Source organism: Choloepus didactylus, chromosome 6, assembly GCF_015220235.1.
Source record: "Choloepus didactylus isolate mChoDid1 chromosome 6, mChoDid1.pri, whole genome shotgun sequence".
Taxonomy (NCBI): domain Eukaryota; kingdom Metazoa; phylum Chordata; class Mammalia; order Pilosa; family Megalonychidae; genus Choloepus; species Choloepus didactylus.
Window position 1 is genome coordinate 74,921,816 of NC_051312.1, and position 10,063 is coordinate 74,931,878.

The 10,063-nt window shown below is 37.3% G+C and overlaps 2 pseudogenes; both read left to right on the top strand.

Annotated features, from left to right (window-relative positions):
* The first annotated feature begins 1,298 nt into the window (after nucleotides 1–1,298).
* Nucleotides 1,299–4,572, top strand: LOC119536976 (annotated as a pseudogene).
* Nucleotides 4,573–7,722: 3,150 nt separating this feature from the next.
* LOC119538489 lies at nucleotides 7,723–8,450 on the top strand (annotated as a pseudogene).
* The last annotated feature ends 1,613 nt before the right edge of the window (nucleotides 8,451–10,063 follow it).

Sequence of the window (10,063 nt, forward strand, 5' to 3'; positions counted from 1 at the left end):
AAGTCCTTTTTCAGATATATGAATGGAAATGTTATATTCCCTTCTGTGTTTGCTTGGTATCATTTATAAAACAAATGTTTTGAATTTTAATACTGATTAATATATCATTTTTAATTTTCATGGTCTGTGGCTCTTGGCAATTAACTACAAAATATTTCCTTTGTCTATTGCAAGATAAAAAAATTTTCTCCTATGTTTATCTCTGCAAATTTTTATAATTTTAACTATGACTCATTTGAATTAGTTTTGTAAATGGCATAATGAAGGCTATGAATATGCAGTTGTTCAGTAATATTACTTGAAAACAATTCCTTTCCCCCATCTAATTACCTTTAACATATGTCTAAAATGAGGTTACCACTGACTTATAATAAAAGATGTATACAAGACTTTGTTCCAGATAGTCTGCTGACCTTACTTTTCTTATGAGCATTCATGTGACGATTGTAATATTATCATTCACTTGCACAACTGAATTTGGGCTTAATCACTTCCTACATTTATTTATATGTAAATATTTGATTGAGTTCCTCCCACAAAGGTATCAAACTGAAATAACCTGTATGCAGTTGTAAACACCTTAGATAAAAATCAGTTCTGATGTTATAATAATAAAACATTGTCATTTCTGGAATAGAAGATTCAGTACTCTGCTGGAAAAAGACAACTTTACCTTTCTTCACTGCTCTCAATTCAATGCATCTCTATTAATTTCTTCTCTCCTGTTTTTGGATGAAATTATGGACATACCCCAAAGATCTTGGGGTATTCTCAAGTATTAGTTTTCATTTCATGTTTTAAAACTCCAGACCAATCTAAAGTCAAATCTTCAATCCTTTCCAATTTAAGGATTCTTCTCTCAGCTCCCATTCCTCAGTGACCAATTTATGTCTGACTTAGGCTCAGAAACTGGTATATGAAGGGAGGCAGGAGGGGATGGTCAGCCTCACCAGGAATACGTCCTATTAATATTAGCCTGCCTTTACCAGCGAAGCTACAATTGGCTCCTCTAGTGCCATAGTTGAAAAATAGACAAGAGGTAAGCAACAGCAAAGGCTGTACTTGAGTAGAGATCCAGTCATCCTCACAATGTTAGGCTCTTTCAGGCATGAGCAGACACCAGTCTCTATGTCCTTCCTATTCCAAAGCTTTCACAACAAACTCTGAGGGTTTCTCAGGTATCTTTATTGTCCTGGATTGGAGTAGGGAGCAGAAATGCATCTTTGTCTTAGTTTAGTTTGAGTTTCCCAGAGGGCAGTCTGAGACAATCATGAGACTGTAGGTAGTTCATTTGGGAGATGATCCCGGGAATCAGGATTGAAGAAGTAGGGAGGGTGAGTCAGACAAGGAGGAAAAGGCAATACAGGGGGTGTGCAGGAAAGGTCACTGATAGAGCATCAGCAGCTTGAGTCCACTGGGATATGTAAGAAACAGAGATTTCCAAATTTGTTCCTATGAAGGACCAGAGAGGGATGTTTCTGTACTGAACAATTGTATTTAAAATTCAAATGTACATCAAGTTCAACCTCCTATTCCCCAAGGTACCTAAAGGCAAATCTTATAGATATCAATTCAAAACACAAATCATGAACATATATTGAATGGCTAAAGATAAGGTTGCCTTTTACCTGAAGTTTAGTGCTGAAGTATTCTGAAATTAGAAATATCAGGCTAAACTTGGAACTTGCCTTTAGCTATAAGAATATTTGTTATATTATACTCCCAACTATTGAATGAAAGTTATAAAACTATGCACAAACATTTAGAGAGAAACCAAAGAATAAATTGACCACTTGAGAATTAACAGAATCCTTAAAGACTAGATGTGTTTGTGTGACTTCATCTGCTCAATATCCACTTGAGAATGTGATAATATCCAATGGTACCTTTAAATACACATTACAGTTTCTAGAGTCTTCACAGATTTATCCTCACAGGCAAACAATAACGAAAAAGCTATAAAACCACAATGACTTTGGATTTGTTACTGAAAGATGACTAGCTCTTATTCTAAGAGGCAAGATTTTGGGTTTTGTGAAGAAATCTGACATATTCCATTTCATCTACTATTTTAGAACACTCTACCCTCGAAGGATGGCTCTGTACTCCCAAGCCATAGATGGGAAATAGGGAAGATGCTAACAAACAATCAGTTAGTAAGCAACTTGAGCTGATTTACTGTTTCCACAATCTTTTTCATGTGCATGAACAGGCATAATACAAGTGACTGGAATTCCTTGTTTACCTACTCTTAACACCATAAACTCACATGGTCTATCAAGAATATATAATCTCAGTACTCAGCTATAATACTAATAAATCCACTGGCTTTAAGATGATATGAATATATACTGTTACTAAATATATTTGAAGAAGACTCTCTTTTTCCTTATAGGTCTGAATGCTCGGCCTTCATGGGGAACAAAATACATTGGACAAAGCTAAGAATACATGAAGCCAGAAAATTTGAAGATGAGGGTCACAGGTGTACTAACTGGGTGTTCCTGGGCAAATTTCTTAACTTTTTATGCTATTATTTAATCAACTGTATACTCATACTTCAATTAGAAACACTGTTACAGTAGAAAATATTTGCTTTGTTTAAATAAATTTATTCTAATTACATTCTGAATATAAACCATGGTTTTTCCAAGGCAATTACATTGATATTTCATTCTACTCAAAAAAGAACAATATTTTAAAATGTAATTATTTAAAAATATTCATAAATATACAGTCATCTCATTCATAACCCAAATCTGAAATTTCTTTCTGATAGCAGTATCAACATTTGTATTTCCCCTTTAAAAAAAAATACTCTAGTTTAACTGATACACATAGTCAGATATGTAACTAACTAGAAATTTTTTTAAACATTAACTGTCAGAAAACTTAAAGGCTGATCTGTTATCCACCCATAACCAAGTGTATTGGACTTTCTGATATTACTTAATTTCAATTATAAAGCAAATTTAGTAAAGAAATAGTCCATAGTCAGATTACCCAGCATTCACATTCTGACTCACAAACTGCTACATAGCCTTGTGCAATTTATGTAACTTCTTTCAGTCTCAGTTTCCTACTCTTAAAATAATGAAATTATATAAACTTATTGAATGGAAAATAAGTTAAACTAAATTTATGTATATATATATACACACACATACATAAAGTTTAGTTCTACGCTTAGCATTTAGTAAGCATATAATAAATTTAGTTGTTTCTCAAGTCCTCATTACCTAACTACATAAATACAATATATATATATATACACATACACACATACATATATACATACATTATATTTGGATAAAATAAAAACTTTTTTATTCTCATCAGTCATAGATTTTATTCTTTGGCTCTAAAACAACTTCAAATAAAATTTTAAAAATATAGAATAAGAAAAGGAAAGGAACATTATCTAACAGAAGAATTTTCCTGTTGGTTTAAAACAATTTTGGAAATGCAAGTGCACTCATCATTGCTTGATACACTAATGCCTGAATGATATAGCTTTATGTATCATGAATTCCCATATGCCTAGGAAGGAAAATGAAACCATCAAATTCATCACTTCTTTAATATAATTTGTCCATCACAGGCTCTCTTTGATACCAGCGACAGTGTCTCATAGATTCCCTGGTGGATGGGAACCACACTGCAGTGACAGGGTTCATTCTATTGGGCTTAACAGATGATCCCAAACTTCAGGTTATCCTCTTCATGGTCATCCTATGCATCTACCTGGTGACTGTATCTGGCAATCTCAGCACAATCATTCTTATCAGAATCTCTTCTCAGTTCCATCATCCTACATATTTATTCCTGAGCCACTTGGTTTTGCTGACATAGGCTATTCATCATCCGTCACTCCTAATATGCTTGTAAACTTCCTGGTGGAGAGGAACACAATCTCCTATTCTGGATGTGCCATCCAGCTTGGTTCTGCCGTCTTCTTTGGGACATCTGAGGGCTTCCTTCTGGCAGTTAGGGCTTATGATCGCTTTGTGGCAATCTGCAACCCACTGCTTTTTTCAATCAAAATGTCCACAAAATCTGTGTCCAGTTACTCTCTGTGGCTTATATAGGTGGTTTTCTCAATGCTTCAACTTATACTATTTCCTTCTTTTTATTCTTCTGTGGACCAAATTGAGTCAATCATCTTTTTTGTGATTTTGCTCCTTTAGTTAAACTTTCCTGTTCTGATATTAGCATTCTTGCAGTTGTTCCCTCATTTTCTGCTGGGTCTATCATTGAAAACACAGTGTTTGTCATAGTTGTTTCCTACACCTACATCTTCATCACAATCCTAAAGATGCGTGCCTCTGAGGGATGCAAGAAGGCCTTCTCCTCCTGCACCTCCCACCTCACAGCGGTCACTCCGTTTTATGGGACAATTACATTCATATATGACGTGATGCCCAAATCCAACTTCTCAACTGACAGAACAAGGTCATGTCTGTGTTTTACATAGTGGTGATCCCCATGTTGAACCCTCTCATCTACAGTTTCGGGCATAATAAGACTAAGGGTGCTCTGAAGAGAGAGCTTGGTAGAAAAATATTTTCTTAAGGAAACTTTTAATTTTCTTGGGTTTGTTGTAATAATATAACATGAACATAACAAAAAAAGTGAGTTCCTATGGTCACAATACATCCATATATCCTAATATAGTTTGAAGCTCCTAAAAAATGGAAGGTGGATTTTCCAATATAAAATAAAAAATCAGAGGGTGAAAATGAGATACCTTACTGAAATGAATTTTTCATTAAAAACAAATTAATTACATGAAAAAAAACACTTAATTTGCTGAAAATTTTTTTAAATTTGTATTCATATATTTTTTGAAAAGTAGTTCTCAGCCATAAGTTAAGTTAGTATACCTTCATAGCTTTAGGAGTGTGTGCATTTTCATCAACAACTCATCCTGAGATAACCCTGATAACTACAATTATAACAAGGTGGATTCTGAGGGGAAATGACAAAATGTAACAGAGAGTAAAATTTCTGGAAATTGTCTGCCTGTAGAAAGTTTATCTGCTGATAATGAACTTTCTGGACCCATAAAATTCTGGCCTGTGTCTACAGCCTCTGACACTAATCTGGATATAAGAGTTCTCAACAGAAGATGAGACTCAAAGTCAATACTGTGAATTATTTATTCAGGTTAAAGGAGTTGATTTTCTCTATGAGAAAGGGTAAGTTTCTTGAATTCCTCATGAACTGAGTGGAGCAAAAACAAGGAACAATTTCCAGAAGGAGAATCCAGCTCATTGGATGACACTAAGATGGGGAGTAACAAGCCCAGATGTTATTTGTTCATGGTCAGGCCACCTTTTGCGCAGGGAAGTCCAAAGGAATGGACTGTTTCTCCCCTGAAATTGTGACTTGTCTAGGATAGGCTCATTGATACGCTGACAACTATCACAATAATTTTTTCCTGTTCCCTCTTTGGTATTTCACACACAATTTGCATCCGTTTTTGCAAGCAAAAATATGTAGCATTATGGCATTAATTATTTCTTCATACATTTGTTCTTTCAGTCATTCAAAAATTATACTATCTCTGTTATTCCAGGCACTTTTCTAGGCAATTGGAAATATGTGACAAACAGAGATGTGTGCCCTTACGAAATTTATCTTCTAGCATTGGAGAAAATAAAACTAATGTAACAAGTGATACAGAGTATTAGCAGGTGGTAAGTGCAATACCTAAAAAGAAAACAGGACAGAGTGAAGGGGACTGATACGCCAGGAACAGGGAATGGTCAGTGTGTGCCTCACGGAGTAAATAACATCTGAGCAAAGGATTGCAGGAGGTGAGGACACTTCATGATGAGTATGGTGCTACTTGTGGACATTTGTGCTGGTCAAGTCTTCCACTCATATGAGTATAATTTACCTCTGAGGCTCTGGTACAGCAATGACAAGTTTTGAAATTGTAATAAACTCCTACCATGAGCACAACTAAAAGAAATGAAGAAATGTTAAATATATCTTAAAATCACTTTAGAGCTTTCAGGACAAAAAGGAATTGCCTCGCCACAAAAATGTGCATATCTAGAAAGGTAAATACAACATTCAAAAATGCTTTTGCCTTGAGAAATATGAAAAATCAGAAGAATCAACCACCAACCAGGGCCTTGTATTTTCTGTTTGTTTGGGGAGAGGGAAACAGATGTCAAATCCTAGGTATAGTTTGGGTGAGAATTCTGAATAATATATCTCACAATACCCTCAGGGCAAGGTTAAGACTGAATTAAGCAAGACCTTGTACAGATTTGCACCACTGGAGGTTTAGGAATCTCAAGCCTTGAACTTGGATTAAGGTGAAAAACAGATTGTGCTTCAGGGTGACTAGAATAGAGAAACAACCTGATTAGAGGAAGTTCTTCTTCTCAGGCCTTTTGTTTTCCTACCAAGAATTATTCAAATACAGTTACTATGACAATGAAGAATAATTGCTAACACAATGGGAAAAATGAAACCAAATAGGGGACCCAGTAGCAACAATTGTTAACAGCAACAGAACCAGTAATATTTAAGATAAGGGAATTAACAGACAAATAATAATATTACTGTATTTAAAGTAATAAAACAAAACTTCAAATAAGTACAATTATAGAGAATCAAAAATACAACCAATTAATTAGGAAAAATAACTAAACAGAGTCTCATAACTGAAAATTTCCCTGTGCCAGCAGAGTTACACAGGCCAAAAGGCCTCGATGCCCAAAAAATATTTCTTCTATCAGATGTCTATTAGCTATTACAACTTATGTTAAAGAAAGCAGTATTTAAGAAAGTACGGATATGGCCCAAACATAGATAAACAGTCCAGTGGAATAGACTAGAGAAACTAGGACCAGAACCATACTTTCATAGTTGCTCTATTTATGGTAAAGTTTGCACTATATTTTCAAATTATCCTGGAATCACTGGGTAAAGGTTTGGAAGAAATGATACTCACTCTTACCTCATGCTATATGTAGAAATATTTCTAGGTGAATTATAGCCCTGAATAATGATAAAAAAAAAAAAAAAAAACACATACACACACACAAACATAAATCTTTAAAGGAGAAAATCTTACTGAAAATCGTACTCTAGGAATCTTAACGACCATGGGGCAGGTAAATGAATCCGCAGTAGTTTGAAGCTATTATGTACCCCAGAAAAGGCTACGTTCTTTTAATCCCTATCTGTGTGTGCAGTCCTATTGTAGGTGGGACCTTTTGATTTGGTTTGTTAATTGGATGTGAACCGCCTCATCTCCTCATTCAAGGTTGGTCTTAATCCTCTTACTGGAGTCTTTTATAAGAGGAAAACATGTACAGAAGGGCGGATGGGCGGCGGCCGCGCGGGGCTCACCTGGACGCGGGTGTGCCGGGCGGTGAGGGGCGAGGCGGCCGCTACGGCCTGACCGGGATGAACCAGCCCCGGATGAACCAGCCCCGGTCTGGCAGGGCCGAGTCGGAGGGAGGGCGGCGGGCCGACCACGCCTACAGGGCAGATGGCCCCGAGGCTGAGGTAAAATTGGGCGCGGAGGAAATAGAGGGGCCAAGGCGGTGGGTGGAGCGGCGAACGGGGCGGAGGCTGGGCCTCAGGGCAAGCAGAGCGGCGCGCCTGCCCGGAGCTCTGTGGCGGCGGCGCCTGAAGAGGCTGAGGCGGCGATGGGCCTCAACGAGCGACCGGAGGTGGCGGACGGCGCCGGGAGCCCCCATGGGTGTGTGTGTGGGCGCCCAGCACGACTCCTCGGGCAGCCTCAACCGGAGTTGCTTTAGGTCGTAACCAGCGTTTGAAAACGGAAAAATCAAAATGGATTATCCCATGAGAGACGGACAACTACACAGGAAGAGGGATGAATTTTGGGATACTGCACCAACTTCTGAAGGTCGTAGAGAGATCTGGGATGCCTTGAAGGCTGCAGCACATGCTTTTTGTGAGCAACGCTCATGAACTGGCCCAAGCAATCATTGATGGTGCATACATAACTTGACCACATGTTGCACTTACAGAGTGCTATGATGAACTGGAAAACAGATATCAGCTTCCAGTCTGTTCCTTGGCACCACCGATCAACATAATAGAAGAAAAGAGCGGCACAGAGACTGGATGTAAATGTCAGCTCTGTTTGCACCTTTCCACTGGCAAAGACCTCAAACTTGTGGTCCGCAGTGTAGACACAGTATACCACATGAAGAGGTGCGTACACGCAGCAGAAGGAATGGAACGAGTAGTCAGCGTTGGTTGTTTTGTGGCAGGCCTCTCACCGAGAAAATGAAGTTGGAAGAACTGAAGATTCCAAAGTACTATGCTGTATATGTTATAGTGAGCCAACCTTTCCAGACCCCAACACCAGCTGAGAACTGAACTGATCCTATTGGCTGGTCCCACTCCTGTTCCTTTTTTATTATTGTAGTTTCCTACTCTGTGGCATGAAATTTATTTCCACTGCTCTGAATTCCCTGTGAATGGATTTGGTTCTGAGGAATGACCAGTGAAAAATTACATCTGTGATGGAGACCAACAAAAATAATTAATAAAACACGGAGAACCAGACTTTGAGACTCATGTAATTACAATTTGTAATTTGAAAGGCAGTTAAGAAATAGATAATCATTTATCTTAAAACACCCAACAATTATAATAGCTGTAATTAAATGATTTGGACCTGTAAACGGAACATTGCATCCATAAAGAACAGCACCTAGCACCTTTTGAATACAGAATTTTTTTAACAAGTCAAATTATTCAATTTCCAGAAATCATCAGTGATGGTTACAAAACTTAAGCTTTTTTAATGAAAACTGAAAGAGCAGTATTTAAAGTTTGCTTCTGTTCTGATTTTAATTATTTGCTCAGTTAATATTTACCTATATAGGAGTAGAGACTGGAAAACTTGTTTTTCACTATTGCTTTCCCCATCCCTATAGGCTGAGCTGATTATTTACAGACACACTAAATGTTGGTGCCTTCCATCCCAATGCTGACAGGCACCCTTCTGGAACACTAGCCAATAATTTAGTCAAGGCAGTCATATCTCTGAGTGTCAACTGATACTCAGTTGAAGCATCTCTTTTCCTCTTGCTTCCTCTTCCTCTTGCATTTTGAAATGTCTGTATAAAGAAGCTATTTTCATATTCAGGGTTAGAAGGTCACTACTATATAATACCTTCATTAATATTCCTACTCTACTTGGAAGTTTTCATAACTAACTGTGCCCCCAAATGCATAGGTCCTGGGGCAGGGAATACAATGAATCTAGTACAGCAGCTATTCCCACTACAGAATAATAAACTATTTATCTCTTCTTTCCCAATTTGCAGTAAGGATGTAAGGAAAACCCATTCTATCTGTGCCTGGGACAATTGTGCCTGATTGTGGTCTTTTAGACAACATTTCAACTCATAATTACAAGTGTGAAAGGTTTACTGACATCACTTAAACATCAGCAGTGAGACCAAATGATGAAACACTGCTTTATGCCTTAGTGCTTTCCAGTTCACTGTTACCTCTATGTGTGGTAAATAGCAATTCTCCTCCCTCATCTTTCCTAACAAAGAGGTAAATTAAGAACCAACTGCAAATTAGGTTAGGGGGCTGAAAAACCCTGTGAAATAACCTAATTCTTCTGTACTACGACTGTAGTAAAGCTGCTAAGGATTATATTTAATTTGGAGATTACAGAATTTGGTTCCAAAAGTGAGAAGGGGTCTAACTCATGATTCTTGCACCCCTGACAATTAAATGAGATGGAAGAGTGGAGGCAAGAAGGCACTTATGTTGTTCTCAGTTGGGAAATACCAAACAACCACACCTATTTGGATGTGAAACTGTTATTAATTTTGATGGCAAATGAAACTGCTAATTAGTTTAAATATCATGTTTAAAATGGTACTAAATTTCCTATAGCCTGATTGGATATCATATCTATAATTGTAACATATCTTGTTTCTAAGTGTTTTAACCACTTCCTTTTTTATGCAGTGATTTTTAAGACTGTGGCTGTATCAGACATAGATTTGCTGGTGATGGAACCTGAATTCAAAAGAAGGCAGCA